The following is a 15,937-nucleotide window of genomic DNA, read 5'->3' on the forward strand; positions in this document are numbered from 1 at the left end:
AGGCTCTGGGGACACAGGACCCCAGCATCTGCCTCAGGCTCCATCAAAGGGTGAAATAAAAACCAGAGGCATTGGATTTGGGGTCTTCATGCACGGAGGAGGGGGCAGTAGAGAAAGAGCCAGGTTCCAATCAGACCCATGGGGCTGTGGGCAGAGACTCCCCCAACTCCCAGCAGTCAGAGCTGCCCCTGCGACCTTGGACAAGGGGACCAGGCTCCTATGGCCACCCCCTGTGTTCCCAGTTGGCTCTGAAAGATGCTTTCCACCACTATCCTGAAACCATCTTCCACCCCCGATCCACCTAGAGGTGTAGAAACTCTGGAAGCAGCATGCTCCCACAGGGCCACCTCCACAACCCTTGGGCTGGCTGGGCTCCCAGGGACCCTCTGCTTGTCCCCAGCCAGGCTCTCCGTGCCCACTGTTGCCCCCAGGAGCCACGCGATGTGCTGGCTGCAGCCAGGCGTCCTTCGGAGAACAGGTCAGGAGCTCCCAGGACTTTGTGCTCACACCTGGAAGGGCTTCACCTCTGCCCCCGAGGGCCTGCTGGGCTGCCCCGCCATGACCGGGCCATGGCCAGAGGCCCCATGGCCTTCCTCACTCGCCCATTTCTAAGCTCCTTCCCTGCACCTGCCCGGATGTCCCATTGCTGGAACATCTCGCTCTTGTCATGATACATTTCAAGAGGAACAGATTCAAAACACTCCATGACGCTGAGCAGCTTTCTGTGGAGAAGAAGAGACAGAGTCCAACCAAAGGCACGGATGAGCCGGACTGTGCTGCTGTCCCTCCCGCTGGCACTCGGGCCGCCTGGTGTGGGGTGCAGGGGAACACGCAGGGCCCCCGCAGCGGGCACCTACAGCTAGCCTGCAGGGTAGCAAGAGACAGAGCTGCTGGGTCTCACAGGATGTGGAGGGCGAGGGGGGCTGCGCTCCCAGAGCCAGGGGAAACTTCATCCACGGGGGAGGGACAGTGGCCAGCTTCCTCCTGCTGAGGGCAAAGCCCACCTGTGAGTTTCCCAGGGTCGCCCTGGGCCTGCCCCCTCTTCTGGTGTCCCCTAGGAGAGAAGGGAACAGGAGTCCTAGGCTCTGTCGCATCTGGTGAGGAGCCGAAGAGCAGATCCCGGCCAGGTCCCCCCCTTTGCCACTGGGCTCCAGAGCAGGGCTCTGCCTCTCGGTGGCCCCTTTGGCGCGTCGCGACTTCCTCTCCCTCTCCCAAACTCAGAGGGGGCGCAGATGCCCAGCAACAGGAGGGGACAGGTGTGAACTCTGGCCAGGCGCTGGGAACACCACAGACCACAGGTGGATGGTGGGACGCAGGGGGTCAAGCAGGATCCCTGACCTCCCCCCAGCATGCCCCAACATGAAGGGTCAGAGTAAAGGGAGGGCAGGATTGGCCTCAGCCGACCCGTGAGGGCAGGAGCAATGACATTACACCTTGAAGGAGGAATCTCCACACAGTCCCTAGTGCAGGAAGGGTCCCCTCCCCCCACCGCAGTGGGGACTCAATTCCAACCTAGCAGCACAGTGCACAGGCCTCCAAGGGGCACGTGTCCCTGCCAAACCCACATACAGAAGAGGGTCGGGAACAGGGACGAGTTTCCCGTGCCGCGTGGACAACTGCCCAGGGACAGGGGGGCAGTGCTGGCTGGGCCGGGTCCAGGGCTCACCGGGCCAGATCCCAGGGACCGGCCGGGCGACAGGCATCTGCCACCCTATGGGGTGTACCTCTGCATGTGACAGCAAGGTCTCCCGCTGAGTGTGTGCCTGGAGGTGGGGAAGCTCCTGCCCAAGGACACTCCGTTTTGGGGGGCAAATTGCACTTTTGTGGACCTCAAGGATTGCCAGCCTTTCCTGGCCAGAGTATCCTTTCAGTCAGACGAACCACCGTGGAGAAATGGGGCCCCGTGGGAGAGGGCTCCAGGGAAGGGAGAAGGTCCACCTCGTGCCATGCTGGGGTGAGGCCCTGCAGGGCACAGGCTCCACCTGACCAGGCTGGTGCGCCTCTCCTCCTGGGCCCCAAACACAAAAGTGCCCGAGGGCATGTTCCCAGCCCAGTGGCTTCCCGCAGAGCCCCCTGTGCTCTCTCACATCCTTCTTTAGGAAACCCAGCAGGGTCGCGTCCTCAGTGCCAGCGGTTGTCTTCTGGGTTGAAGAGGCCTCTGGGACCTTCCCCTGCCAGGGTGCACCCCGGCTGGTCCCCTTCAGGGACGCACAGCTCAAGCCCCACAGGCAGGTCCTGCACCTGGAGGAAGGGGCAGTGCTTCTGCCTAGCGTGGCCTCTGCTCAGCCCACTGCGGTCACCTCAGCAAACAATCCACGCGGGCCTTCTTAGTCGTCCACGCCCGCGCCAGGTGCACGTCCACATCTCTGGTCAGGGCCATCATGGGGAGGAAGAGCGGCTGCTGGAAAAGAAGGGCCACAGTGAAGTGGAGCCCGCAGAGGAGGCTGGCATCCTGGCAGTCTCCCTGAGGGAAGCAGAAGAGGGGCCTCGGAGGCCTCCCGGTGCGCCCCTCCTGCCAACAGGAGAGGTCAGGCTCAGGGGCTCACCACGGTGGTTAATGCTGTCGTCGAGTTTCAGCCTTCTTCATTCTCTGGTGACTCTTTGAAGGTTCGAAAGATCTGTCTAATCTATCCATGTGGACAGACAGACAGACCGGCTGCCTGATAGCTATATTTGCATCATTTATCTTCATGCTCACATTTGGCCAGTGGGAGCCCCTTCAAAAGGGCTATGGCAGCCCATCGTGGTGCTGCACGCCTGTCATCCCAGCACCTCGGGAGGCTGAGGCAGGAGGATCACAGGTTCAAAGCCAGCCTTGGCCACTTAGTGCCAAGGTCCTCATCAAACTAACACGACCCATCTCAGAATTTAAAGGGAAACACACACACACACACACACACACACACATTCAATATATAGGGACTTGCACTGGGATCCCGGTTTCAGTCCCTGGTTTGAAAAATAAAAAGTCTATGGTGACCTCTGCACATGTTCCCACACTGTCTCTGAGCACTCTCCTACTTTCCTCCACACCAGATATTGCCACATTCTCCCTGCGCTTCTCTGATACAGCCCCATATTCTGTCATTTCTCAGTGGAACCCAGGTCCCCAGTGGAGATTGCTTGTGAAACCAAGATCCACGCACAAAGCGTGCATCACGATCACTTCCCTGCAAAATGCGTGGCTGAGTCACATAAAGGATCCCTCCCTTTTCCCCTGTAGCTTCAGACCACCTTTAGTGAGAACCTGAAGGCTCTGATGGACAAAGCTGCATGGAGACAGTGAGCCAAAAGGGCAAGGAAATAGGAGAGCGCCTCTGGGAAGTGCCAGCCAGTGGGTTTCAGACCTGACATCCCAACCAATCACAATGCTCCACAGAGGCTATTTCCAGAATGTCCTTGAGGGGGTCCCAAATCACTTAGTCGTCAAGGATGGGGTTCAATGTGGTTCTGTTTTCTTACAAATGAAAACCAACATTCCGGCTGAGGGACATATCAGCATTCTGAATAATGCCAGGGTCCTACTCTGTCACTGCAGTCCCCTGAGAGTTGTACAAGTGCAAGGTGCCCCAGGAAAACAGATTTTGGCAAATGCTCTCCAGCCCACCATGCTGCCGTGAAAGACGGGGAAGAAGAGCTCTTACTTGCTAAACGTCCCAGGCGCCTCTTGGTTGACTCTGCCCCACACGGGTGGCCTCCTCAAGAGCCCTGGGCCACTTTCTAGTTTCCCCTGGCGGAGGAGGACTCAGTGGAGTCCGTGCCTTTTTCCAAGTGGACGGAGGTGGCCTCTTTGGACACGTGCCTACAAGGCTGTCGCCACTTCTGCTGGCCGCAGAAAAGATGCCCCAACACCAGCCTGCCGCAAAAGTCATGCTGCGCAATGGGGGACCAGAAGGACGGCCTCCTGTCACCGGGAAATAAACGGAGGTTGAGAACCGAGAACGGACCGACGTAAGTCAGAAGTTACTAGGGCGATTCTCCGCAAGTGTCCGACGGTCTCCTGGGGGGCAACGGGAACCCGGGAAAGGAAGAGCCGGCCTCACCTGGTGGCTGCACGTCCGCATGTCATGCGAGGGCGGGACAAAATGTCAGGCAGCAACGAACTAGATGAGACGCTTCAGCGCTTCTACTCACTCTCCAGGAGCGCTCCCCAGGCCCCGGACCCGCAGCAGCTGCAGCTGGGCTTCTCTCGCCTGAAAGCGTCGCTGGAGACCAGAGACGCCAACCGCCGCGGGGAGGACGTGGCGCGGGGCTGCAGGCGGCGGTTGGTCAAGGCGAGGCGCGCGCCCTCTGCTGGCCGTTGATGCGCAACGCCTCCCGCGCTTTCTGGAGGAACCACTGTTCTCTGTCCCCAGTTGGCTGTTGTCAAATTGCATGGGCGGGGATACAAAGCATATGGAAACAAGGGACATAGATGGTTTTTCTTTTCATTTTAAAAGTTTAAGTACACATATTTAAAAATCTCTGTCGAGAAATGGCTATTTGCAGGCCTTCAATTCTAGACATGCTTCCAAGCAATGTGCAGCAAACCACGAGCCAGATCCCCTTCTGTGACTCCATCACCCCAAGGTTCATCGGGAACAGTGGCAGAAAGTACGCGCTTATTCCATACATTCCCCTTCTCTCTGCTACTGACCTGTCCCAGAAGAGCTTAAAACGCAAATTTCCTGAATGAAAGGAACTGCCACTATCCAAACTCTCCCTCTCTTATGTGGACAGCATGAAGGACCCCGAAGGAGCCCAGACCCAGCTGCTCAACAGCTGCAGCTAGAATTCTTTCCAGAAAGCGCTACCACCTCTCACCTGGAGCCGTTCCCGTCGCGGCCACCAACGGCTGGCTCTTCCTTTCCCGGGTTCCCGTTGCCCCCCAGGAGACCGTCGGACACTTGCGGAGAATCGCCCTAGTAACTTCTGACTTACGTCGGTCCGTTCTCGGTTCTCAACCTCCGTTTATTTCCCGGTGACAGGAGGCCGTCCTTCTGGTCCCCCATTGCGCAGCATGACTTTTGCGGCAGGCTGGTGTTGGGGCATCTTTTCTGCGGCCAGCAGAAGTGGCGACAGCCTTGTAGGCACGTGTCCAAAGAGGCCACCTCCGTCCACTTGGAAAAAGGCACGGACTCCACTGAGTCCTCCTCCGCCAGGGGAAACTAGAAAGTGGCCCAGGGCTCTTGAGGAGGCCACCCGTGTGGGGCAGAGTCAACCAAGAGGCGCCTGGGACGTTTAGCAAGTAAGAGCTCTTCTTCCCCGTCTTTCACGGCAGCATGGTGGGCTGGAGAGCATTTGCCAAAATCTGTTTTCCTGGGGCACCTTGCACTTGTACAACTCTCAGGGGACTGCAGTGACAGAGTAGGACCCTGGCATTATTCAGAATGCTGATATGTCCCTCAGCCGGAATGTTGGTTTTCATTTGTAAGAAAACAGAACCACATTGAACCCCATCCTTGACGACTAAGTGATTTGGGACCCCCTCAAGGACATTCTGGAAATAGCCTCTGTGGAGCATTGTGATTGGTTGGGATGTCAGGTCTGAAACCCACTGGCTGGCACTTCCCAGAGGCGCTCTCCTATTTCCTTGCCCTTTTGGCTCACTGTCTCCATGCAGCTTTGTCCATCAGAGCCTTCAGGTTCTCACTAAAGGTGGTCTGAAGCTACAGGGGAAAAGGGAGGGATCCTTTATGTGACTCAGCCACGCATTTTGCAGGGAAGTGATCGTGATGCACGCTTTGTGCGTGGATCTTGGTTTCACAAGCAATCTCCACTGGGGACCTGGGTTCCACTGAGAAATGACAGAATATGGGGCTGTATCAGAGAAGCGCAGGGAGAATGTGGCAATATCTGGTGTGGAGGAAAGTAGGAGAGTGCTCAGAGACAGTGTGGGAACATGTGCAGAGGTCACCATAGACTTTTTATTTTTCAAACCAGGGACTGAAACCGGGATCCCAGTGCAAGTCCCTATATATTGAATGTGTGTGTGTGTGTGTGTGTGTGTGTGTGTGTGTGTGTTTCCCTTTAAATTCTGAGATGGGTCGTGTTAGTTTGATGAGGACCTTGGCACTAAGTGGCCAAGGCTGGCTTTGAACCTGTGATCCTCCTGCCTCAGCCTCCCGAGGTGCTGGGATGACAGGCGTGCAGCACCACGATGGGCTGCCATAGCCCTTTTGAAGGGGCTCCCACTGGCCAAATGTGAGCATGAAGATAAATGATGCAAATATAGCTATCAGGCAGCCGGTCTGTCTGTCTGTCCACATGGATAGATTAGACAGATCTTTCGAACCTTCAAAGAGTCACCAGAGAATGAAGAAGGCTGAAACTAGACGACAGCATTAACCACCGTGGTGAGCCCCTGAGCCTGACCTCTCCTGTTGGCAGGAGGGGCGCACCGGGAGGCCTCCGAGGCCCCTCTTCTGCTTCCCTCAGGGAGACTGCCAGGATGCCAGCCTCCTCTGCGGGCTCCACTTCACTGTGGCCCTTCTTTTCCAGCAGCCGCTCTTCCTCCCCATGATGGCCCTGACCAGAGATGTGGACGTGCACCTGGCGCGGGCGTGGACGACTAAGAAGGCCCGCGTGGATTGTTTGCTGAGGTGACCGCAGTGGGCTGAGCAGAGGCCACACTAGGCAGAAGCACTGCCCCTTCCTCCAGGTGCAGGACCTGCCTGTGGGGCTTGAGCTGTGCGTCCCTGAAGGGGACCAGCCGGGGTGCACCCTGGCAGGGGAAGGTCCCAGAGGCCTCTTCAACCCAGAAGACAACCGCTGGCACTGAGGACGCGACCCTGCTGGGTTTCCTAAAGAAGGATGTGAGAGAGCACAGGGGGCTCTGCGGGAAGCCACTGGGCTGGGAACATGCCCTCGGGCACTTTTGTGTTTGGGGCCCAGGAGGAGAGGCGCACCAGCCTGGTCAGGTGGAGCCTGCGCCCTGCAGGGCCTCACCTCAGCATGGCACGAGGTGGACCTTCTCCCTTCCCTGGAGCCCTCTCCCACGGGGCCCCATTTCTCCACGGTGGTTCGTCTGACTGAAAGGATACTCTGGCCAGGAAAGGCTGGCAATCCTTGAGGTCCACAAAAGTGCAATTTGCCCCCCAAAACGGAGTGTCCTTGGGCAGGAGCTTCCCCACCTCCAGGCACACACTCAGCGGGAGACCTTGCTGTCACATGCAGAGGTACACCCCATAGGGTGGCAGATGCCTGTCGCCCGGCCGGTCCCTGGGATCTGGCCCGGTGAGCCCTGGACCCGGCCCAGCCAGCACTGCCCCCCTGTCCCTGGGCAGTTGTCCACGCGGCACGGGAAACTCGTCCCTGTTCCCGACCCTCTTCTGTATGTGGGTTTGGCAGGGACACGTGCCCCTTGGAGGCCTGTGCACTGTGCTGCTAGGTTGGAATTGAGTCCCCACTGCGGTGGGGGGAGGGGACCCTTCCTGCACTAGGGACTGTGTGGAGATTCCTCCTTCAAGGTGTAATGTCATTGCTCCTGCCCTCACGGGTCGGCTGAGGCCAATCCTGCCCTCCCTTTACTCTGACCCTTCATGTTGGGGCATGCTGGGGGGAGGTCAGGGATCCTGCTTGACCCCCTGCGTCCCACCATCCACCTGTGGTCTGTGGTGTTCCCAGCGCCTGGCCAGAGTTCACACCTGTCCCCTCCTGTTGCTGGGCATCTGCGCCCCCTCTGAGTTTGGGAGAGGGAGAGGAAGTCGCGACGCGCCAAAGGGGCCACCGAGAGGCAGAGCCCTGCTCTGGAGCCCAGTGGCAAAGGGGGGGACCTGGCCGGGATCTGCTCTTCGGCTCCTCACCAGATGCGACAGAGCCTAGGACTCCTGTTCCCTTCTCTCCTAGGGGACACCAGAAGAGGGGGCAGGCCCAGGGCGACCCTGGGAAACTCACAGGTGGGCTTTGCCCTCAGCAGGAGGAAGCTGGCCACTGTCCCTCCCCCGTGGATGAAGTTTCCCCTGGCTCTGGGAGCGCAGCCCCCCTCGCCCTCCACATCCTGTGAGACCCAGCAGCTCTGTCTCTTGCTACCCTGCAGGCTAGCTGTAGGTGCCCGCTGCGGGGGCCCTGCGTGTTCCCCTGCACCCCACACCAGGCGGCCCGAGTGCCAGCGGGAGGGACAGCAGCACAGTCCGGCTCATCCGTGCCTTTGGTTGGACTCTGTCTCTTCTTCTCCACAGAAAGCTGCTCAGCGTCATGGAGTGTTTTGAATCTGTTCCTCTTGAAATGTATCATGACAAGAGCGAGATGTTCCAGCAATGGGACATCCGGGCAGGTGCAGGGAAGGAGCTTAGAAATGGGCGAGTGAGGAAGGCCATGGGGCCTCTGGCCATGGCCCGGTCATGGCGGGGCAGCCCAGCAGGCCCTCGGGGGCAGAGGTGAAGCCCTTCCAGGTGTGAGCACAAAGTCCTGGGAGCTCCTGACCTGTTCTCCGAAGGACGCCTGGCTGCAGCCAGCACATCGCGTGGCTCCTGGGGGCAACAGTGGGCACGGAGAGCCTGGCTGGGGACAAGCAGAGGGTCCCTGGGAGCCCAGCCAGCCCAAGGGTTGTGGAGGTGGCCCTGTGGGAGCATGCTGCTTCCAGAGTTTCTACACCTCTAGGTGGATCGGGGGTGGAAGATGGTTTCAGGATAGTGGTGGAAAGCATCTTTCAGAGCCAACTGGGAACACAGGGGGTGGCCATAGGAGCCTGGTCCCCTTGTCCAAGGTCGCAGAGGCAGCTCTGACTGCTGGGAGTTGGGGGAGTCTCTGCCCACAGCCCCATGGGTCTGATTGGAACCTGGCTCTTTCTCTACTGCCCCCTCCTCCGTGCATGAAGACCCCAAATCCAATGCCTCTGGTTTTTATTTCACCCTTTGATGGAGCCTGAGGCAGATGCTGGGGTCCTGTGTCCCCAGAGCCTACCGACCGCCGCTGGCGGGTCCTGGGCCAGGACACTCTTGGGCAGCACGGAAGATGGTTGCCTGTGACACAGCTGCTGGTCCTGGGACTGCCTAGCTGTCTTGGCATTCATGGCCCTGGCTCTGACCTTCCTTTGCTGGTGACAGTGTCCAAGCCGGGGACGTGCTTGAGTCTGCAGAATGTGGCCCTGTCCCCCTCCTACAAGGAGGTGGGCAGAGGCAGCCGCGTACTCAGAGGGACTTGGTTGATGGGGTCCCTGCCTGGTCCTGGGGACGTCACGCCAGCTCCACAAAGGCCCCAGGGTTTAGAGACTCGCCGAGGTAGTCAGTGACTGGCTTGTTCTTCGGAGTGTCAATATCCCTCTTGTCCATAGGAGCAGCTCTGATGTCTGGGGTCCTGGGCTCTGGGACCTGGTTCCTCGGGTCCCTTCCTTCTTGCCACTGACAACGTGCGCCTCATAGGAGTGGTTCCCTGGAGCCTCCTCCACCGCCCTGTCCCCTGTCCGGGTGGGGCAGGAGGCCGCAGGGGGTGTGCTCCTGGTCCCCTGATTGATGCTCTCCCTGAAGCCTCCTGGGGTCCTCTCTCTGATCTGGTGATAGATTCTTGTCGTGTTTGCTGTGCTCCCAGGCTGGGACCTCCGGGAGCCTATGAGCGATACAGAGAAGGTGTGTTGCTCCATGGCCTTTGGGTGGCCCTGCCCGGTGGCATGGCTCGGAAGGGCAGATGTTCTGAGATGTTGGATCCTGAGGGTACGGGGTGTCAGGCGAAGGGGTGGGGCCCATCCTGGTGCCCTTGGTTGCCATAGCAAAGTCCCTCGGCCTGGGTAGCTTATAAGCAACAGAGACTTATGGCTCCCAGTCACGGAGGCTGGCAGTCCTCCAACGCCATGGGGCGGGAGAATATTCACTGTCTGGTGAGGGCACAGATCTCACGCACGGCCCTCCTGGCTGAGTTCCACAGGCTGAGGGGGCCGCCCGGCCTCCTTATGAGGGCCCTGGTCCCCCTGCCCCTCATGACTGAATCGTTCCCAAAGGGTCCACATCTTAATGCCGTCACCTTGGAAATAGGTTCTTTAGATGACGCTGGGGGACACCAACATCCAGGACTTAGCAGGGGCGCATGAGAGAGAGGTTCCAGAATCTGTGTCTTAGGGACGGAAGGGAAAGGCCAGTGGTGGGTGAGAGGCAGTGCCTTCCTTGGGAGGAGTTGGGTGTGATGCTCCTGGGGGGGAGAGGTGGCACCCAGGGGCGGGTTGCGAGTGGTGGACAGAGCAGGGCGTGGTATGGTGAGGACTCATCCTTGGGCTGAGCTGACGGAGATGGAGCAGACCCCGACGCCCGGCCTCAGGGCTCACATCTATCTGTAACTGCTCCTGAAGTCACCTTCCAAAGGTGCCTGTGCCCATCAGTGACGGGGGTGCCCACTGCACCCAGGGGCAGAACGGGGCCGGCGGGGCTGGCCGTGGTCCCATGACTTTGTGATGCTCTGTTGTCCCTCAGCCCAGGGCTGCTTTTCCCCTCCCCGACTTGACAGCTCTGCCTTGTGCCAGGCCTGGGAGGGAGGGGGGCGCTGAGGTGAGAGGCAGAGCCCTCCCCTTGGCGCAGAGAAGGTGGGGGTGGTGTGCCTGAGCAATGTCCAGGTGGCTCTCCAGGCCAGGAGGATGCGTGCAGGGCCAGGAGCAGGAGGGAGCAGAGTGATCTTTCACCAGGCCCTGGGGCCCGAGGCCCTTGGGCAGGTGCCCCGGTCCCCTCAGAAGGTGCGCCCCACAGGACGTGTTCCCCTCCTTGGGGACAGCCGCTCTGCGGAGCCCCCCAGCCTGGCTTCTCTGAGTTCCAGTGTGCTTCAGGGTAGTGGCAAGAGGAGAGGACAGACCCGCGTGGCTGGCTTCCTGGAGCTGGGCCCGGGTCCCCTGACCCTCCCGATGTGTGTTTTCATCATGGTCGCTAAGGCGGGTTCCACTGAATCCCGTAACGTGGCAGAAAGATGATCCCAAACCCACAAGAAAAGTCCACATGGACAAGCCCAAGGTCGCCGAAAGCCCCAGAAACCCTGCCCCATTCCCGTTCTCTGAAGCCTGCTGCCACCTTGGTGATGGGCAAGGGCATGCAGGGCCCACCTGTCAGAGCTGTGGGACAGTCCTAATGTTTTCTCGAGTGTTCATCTGGACAAGAATGGCCTGTGAGGTGAAATTCACTCTCACCACTCAGCCCCCAACCTCAAGGTCCTGCCCGCCTTCCCTGGGCCTGGACAGCTTCCTCCTCCAGCAGCAGAGTGTAGATGCCCACGAGTGGGCACACGCACAGCCACACCCCGGCTCCCCTCGCTGCTCCTCTGCGCCCACCCGGAGGCGTCCGCTTTCTCCCATCCAGAGCTCCTGGCTCAGATGCCACCCCACACACTGCACCCCAAGACTCCCCTAGAATTGTTTCTAACCCCCAGGGATGATTTAAAACCAAACCAAACCAACAAACCACAGAAACCACTGGAAGAAACTAGGCGGCAACACAGATGCAAATGCCTTCAGCCCACAGGGTGATAACCCATATGCAGGCTTCTGGCACATGGCTGTTGCCTTGGGACCCAGTCTGTCCACGCCCTGAGCCGCCCCCAACCTCCAGGCAATAGTGTGGTCACCCTCTGCGTCCCAGCCCGGGCCCAGGTCACCCTCGACTGCCCTCTGTCCACTCCTGTTTCTCCAGGCACAACTGCGCATCCCGCGGTTGCTGCCACCGAATTCTCGCCATCACCCTGTGGGGCACCTGGTGGTGATCCTCGTCTTACAGAGGAGACTAGCGCGCATAGGGACTGTGTCCTTGGCCCAGCACCCTTGGAGTGACAGAGGCCAGGTCCAAACAGGAACTTAGGCAACACCTCTCTTCAGATTCTCACCTGTGCTGTGGCAAATATCATGGCAGTCTGGAAAACAGGCCAGCTCTGCCAGTGGAGCTGCTGGGGAAGAGCTTCCCCCATAGAGCAGTGTCGGGAATTTTGCTCATGCGGGAAGTTCTCTCTTCTGCCTAGTTGCCAGTTCCTTGCTGGGGGTAGGGCTGTGACTTGCCTGAGGGCCGTGGCTGCTTGGTGGCAGGGTCTCATCTGAGCACAGGACAGGCTGGGAAACCATTAGTGCATTTCCCAGAGGAGAGGTGGGATTCTAAGACTGTCTTCTCCAGTGGGCCAAGATCAGCACGTGTCTGGGGCTGCACTTGCATGAAATTCCAGACAGCCTTTCTCTGCTCTGGACTTCACCTTCATTATGCCCCTTTCAGACATGTGAACAAGATGTCCCATGTTTTGATTGTCCAGTGACATTATCTACTTGTGTATTACGGGAGTAAATAACTGTGCATTTTTGAAATGTGCGATGTTAATGAATATTCTGAAAAGAAATTTTCAATAAACTCAATCTTTCTAATTAGCGAGTGTACATTAAATATAATATATAGCTATTAGCCTGTCAAATATGAGGATTAAAAAGAAAATATGGACATGAATATAGTGTTTTCACAAAAATGATGACATGCTTCTGTTCCCCTCTAGGGATTTCTTTGTTTGCACCCTGGGTAAGACATTCTCGGGGTAAAGTGTGTGCACACGGAAAGTTGGCTGAAAATTCTCAAACTGTTTTTCCTGAACAAGTATACACATACACAAATTCTTTTAATTTGCAGTTAGAATAAAAGTTAATCCCCTGATGTATGTGGAGACTCTGGGCAGGAATTCTTAGGATGCCACCTGCTGTGGATGCCAAGCCTTCCCCAGCTGCCCCCACCCACCCAGGTAGCCAACCTCACCCCCATACCTTGAGCCTCATCAGAACCACCTGGTGGGCCTGTGGCTACACTCATGGCCTGTTGAGCCCGGGATGGGGGTGGGTGCGGGTAGTGCTGGCAACACCTGTGACACCACAGAGTGCCAGATCTCTGTTGTGACTTGCCAGGTTGGATCTTCCCGGGACAGTACAAGGGCATCGACCCACCTAGCCTGCCAAGTCAGAGCTCTGCCCAGCCTACTCAACCTCCCCAGAACACCGCCTTAGCCTACAGTCGGGCATGAGGATCTACAGGAAGCTTATTTTGTAACAGAATGTTGACCAATTCATGTCATGTATCGAGTAGCTCTGTTCAAAACACAGTGGAAACGCAGCACACTGTAGGGCACCTGCTATTTCCCCTGGGGCACAAGGCTGGCTGGGAGCTGGGCCTCCCAGCACCACCCTCCATCTCCAGAGAGTGTCCTGCTGCATATCCCTAGCCCTGGAAAGGACCAAAGGGCCAAAGTGAAGCACTCACCTGCTGCTACTGGATGCACAGCTCCTTCCCACCATGGTCGAGTGGGAAAGTCCCTGAGTTCAATCATCCTATGTCGGGGACCAACTGTATTTGTCTATTGGAGAGAAGTAAAGAGAAAACAGGGTGTGTGTGCTCTGAACAATGACTTCAAGAGTTGACATGTGGCAGGGAGAGGGGTTCTGCACACTGCAGCCTCTGGCCCAGTGTCCCACTGCTGGTTTCTGCAAATAGCATTAATTTGGAACAGAACCATGCATTGTCCTTTCCCAGTGTCAATGGCTGCATTCCCAGCCCAAGAGCAGAACTGAGTGGTGGCCACGGGGACTTTAATCAGAGATGAACTCAGTGATGTTCCAAATTTAGTTAGAGGAAAGGGCTGGATGGGAAGAAAGAGATAAGAGAAGTTTGTTCTGACAGCTTCAAGTTCAATCAAGAAAGAAAAGCAAAGGGGACTCCTGTCCTGTGTGTTGCTGATGACACATGGAGTTGACAAGTTCTTCCGCATTTAAACCCAACCACCCAAGAAGTAGCAGAAACCTCTCTTTATGGAGGACCCTCCTGTCCCAGCACTTTGCTGGCCTCACCTTCTCCTGTCCTTCGTCTTTAGCTTCCCTGAAACTGATTTCTGTTTTCTCCTCCCCCGCATTTGCATTATGAAACAGCCTGAGAACTGCTACCTGGCCCTGCACTGGTAGCTCAGTGAATCTGTCTCCCATCCAGTCCTTTATTTCTGGCTAGCGTGTCTAACAGCTCTATCATCTCTTTATCTCAGAGCCATCCTCATCTCAAATGCTGCATTGAACTCCTGCCTGAGCAACAGAGTCTGGAAGGTTTCCCAGGTCCCCTGACACAAGACGTTTGGTAGCCCCTGGCAGAGGGTACACATTCCAATACACAGAGACATGCAGAAATGCTTCCACAAATTGATGAAGATCTCCCTGACACACAACAGGAGAACACTGCATTCTCTGTGATCTAAGCACCCAGCAGAGAACATGTTTCTCCAGGGTTCTGTCCCTTGGGGAAAATGCACAAAAATGTATAGAAGAAGAATTGTGGGGATCAAGAAGAAAGGTACAGAGGCTGGGGATGTGGCTCAAGCGGTAACCCGCTCGCCTGGCATGCGTGTGGTGCTGGGTTCGATCCTAAGCACCCCATAGAAGTGAAATAAAGATGTTGTGTCCACCGAAAAATGAAAAATAAATATTAAAAATTCTCTCTCTCTCTCTCTCTCTCTCTCTCTCTCTCTCTCTCTCTCTTTCTCTCTCTCTCTTTAAAAAAAAAACAAGAAGAAGAAGAAAGTTACAACACTCAAGCCCTCCCAATGGAATCACATCCTTTTCTTTCCAAGGGTGTTGTCCCTTCTTGGGTGTGGTGGGTGATCCTGGGACAACTTAGCAGTGGCCCTGTGGGCCTTATGAATGTCATCCCCTCTGCCCACCTGTGCCGGGTTTATGTTCACAACTAAAAGGCTCAGGGGTTACTCCAGCAGAACTGGGCTAATTGGTCTGCAGAAAATAACCACACAAGAGACAGAAATACCTTTTTCTTTGGGGTGCTGTGACAGCTCCTCTGACCTTAAGGATCCAGAGAGAGAGAGTGCATGAGCATGTGCTGACCCCTTTTATTGAGGAGAAACCATTCAAATGAGCCAAGGGGTCAGGTTTCAAGGGGCTGAGTCTAGCTTCATAATGTCTATTGTCACCAGGTTGACTGACACCTGGGTAGGCCACACCCAAGGGCAGTGTAAGAGAAGGGGACACACAAAAGGCATTTCCATGGAACATTCTATCTCCAACAGGGCAAGAGGTAACATTACAAAGGAACAGGTGAGCATAACTCCACCCATGGGGACGTGGGAAGGCACACCCATGCATGAAAACACAGTCGCATCGCTTGCACCCTAAAGATCGGGCAATTGTCTCGGTTACCTAGGCAACCAGATCACAGAGTGACCTATGACGATGCCACACCAATCAAAAGGGAAGACAGACGCGGTGGTCTCATGCTAGTTGACCTCCCTGTAATTTTCAGGCATACATTTTTAAAACATAATTTTCTAAAGAAATATAATACATGCATGAAAATTGCAAATATCTTAAGCATATAGCACAATGAATTTCACACATTGAATACACTTTGAAATTACACTCAAGGGAGGGGAATGGGGGCAGGAAAGATGGTGGCATGAGATGGACATCATTTTCCTAGGTATGTGTATGACTGCACAAATGGTATGATGCTACATTGTGTACAACCAGAGAAATGAAAAGTTGTGCTGCAACTGTGTACAATGAATCAAAATGCATTCTGTTGTCATATATACCTAATTAGAATAAATAAATAAATTTAAATTTTAAATTTTAAAAATATTAACACTCAAATGAAAAAATAAAAGATTGTGTTCTAGAACTAGAAGCCTTCCTAGGGCTCCCTTCACATTACCACCTAAGCCCATCTCTCCTGTCCCCAAAGAGCTGTTCTGATGTCTAACAAGGTGGATTGTTTTTTTCAGGTACTCTTCTTTTACATTTCTTGGGTTTTTACTCAGTTAATCCTCACAATAACCGTATAAGACAGAAGTTATTATTGTCACCAAATTATAGATGAATCTCCATAGCATAAGGTCTATGTTATTTCTAAGGTCACGCTGCTATAAATAGCAGAGCTGAGATTCCCTAAGTCACAGTCTTTAACCACTAACCTGTGCTGTGTAATGCACAGTGGTGGTCTGGACCAATAGCATCAACAAGCAGAAGAAAAAGAAA

At 55.9% G+C, this 15,937-nt stretch overlaps 1 long non-coding RNA gene across 1 annotated transcript; it reads right to left on the minus strand.

Moving 5' to 3' along the window:
* Nucleotides 1–220: 220 nt before the first annotated feature.
* LOC131424455 (uncharacterized) lies at nucleotides 221–4,209 on the minus strand. The gene is made up of 3 exons (XR_009227475.1): nucleotides 4,044–4,209; nucleotides 3,645–3,904; nucleotides 221–2,401 (listed from the first exon to the last, which is right to left on the minus strand). It is a non-coding gene; the product is annotated as an uncharacterized LOC131424455 (long non-coding RNA).
* Nucleotides 4,210–15,937: the final 11,728 nt, after the last annotated feature.

The sequence above is a fragment of the Marmota monax genome, unplaced genomic scaffold (genome assembly GCF_021218885.2).
Source record: "Marmota monax isolate L192 unplaced genomic scaffold, Marmota_monax_Labrador192_F-V1.1 WCK01_AAM20220418_F8-fsc00020, whole genome shotgun sequence".
Lineage (NCBI taxonomy): Eukaryota > Metazoa > Chordata > Mammalia > Rodentia > Sciuridae > Marmota > Marmota monax.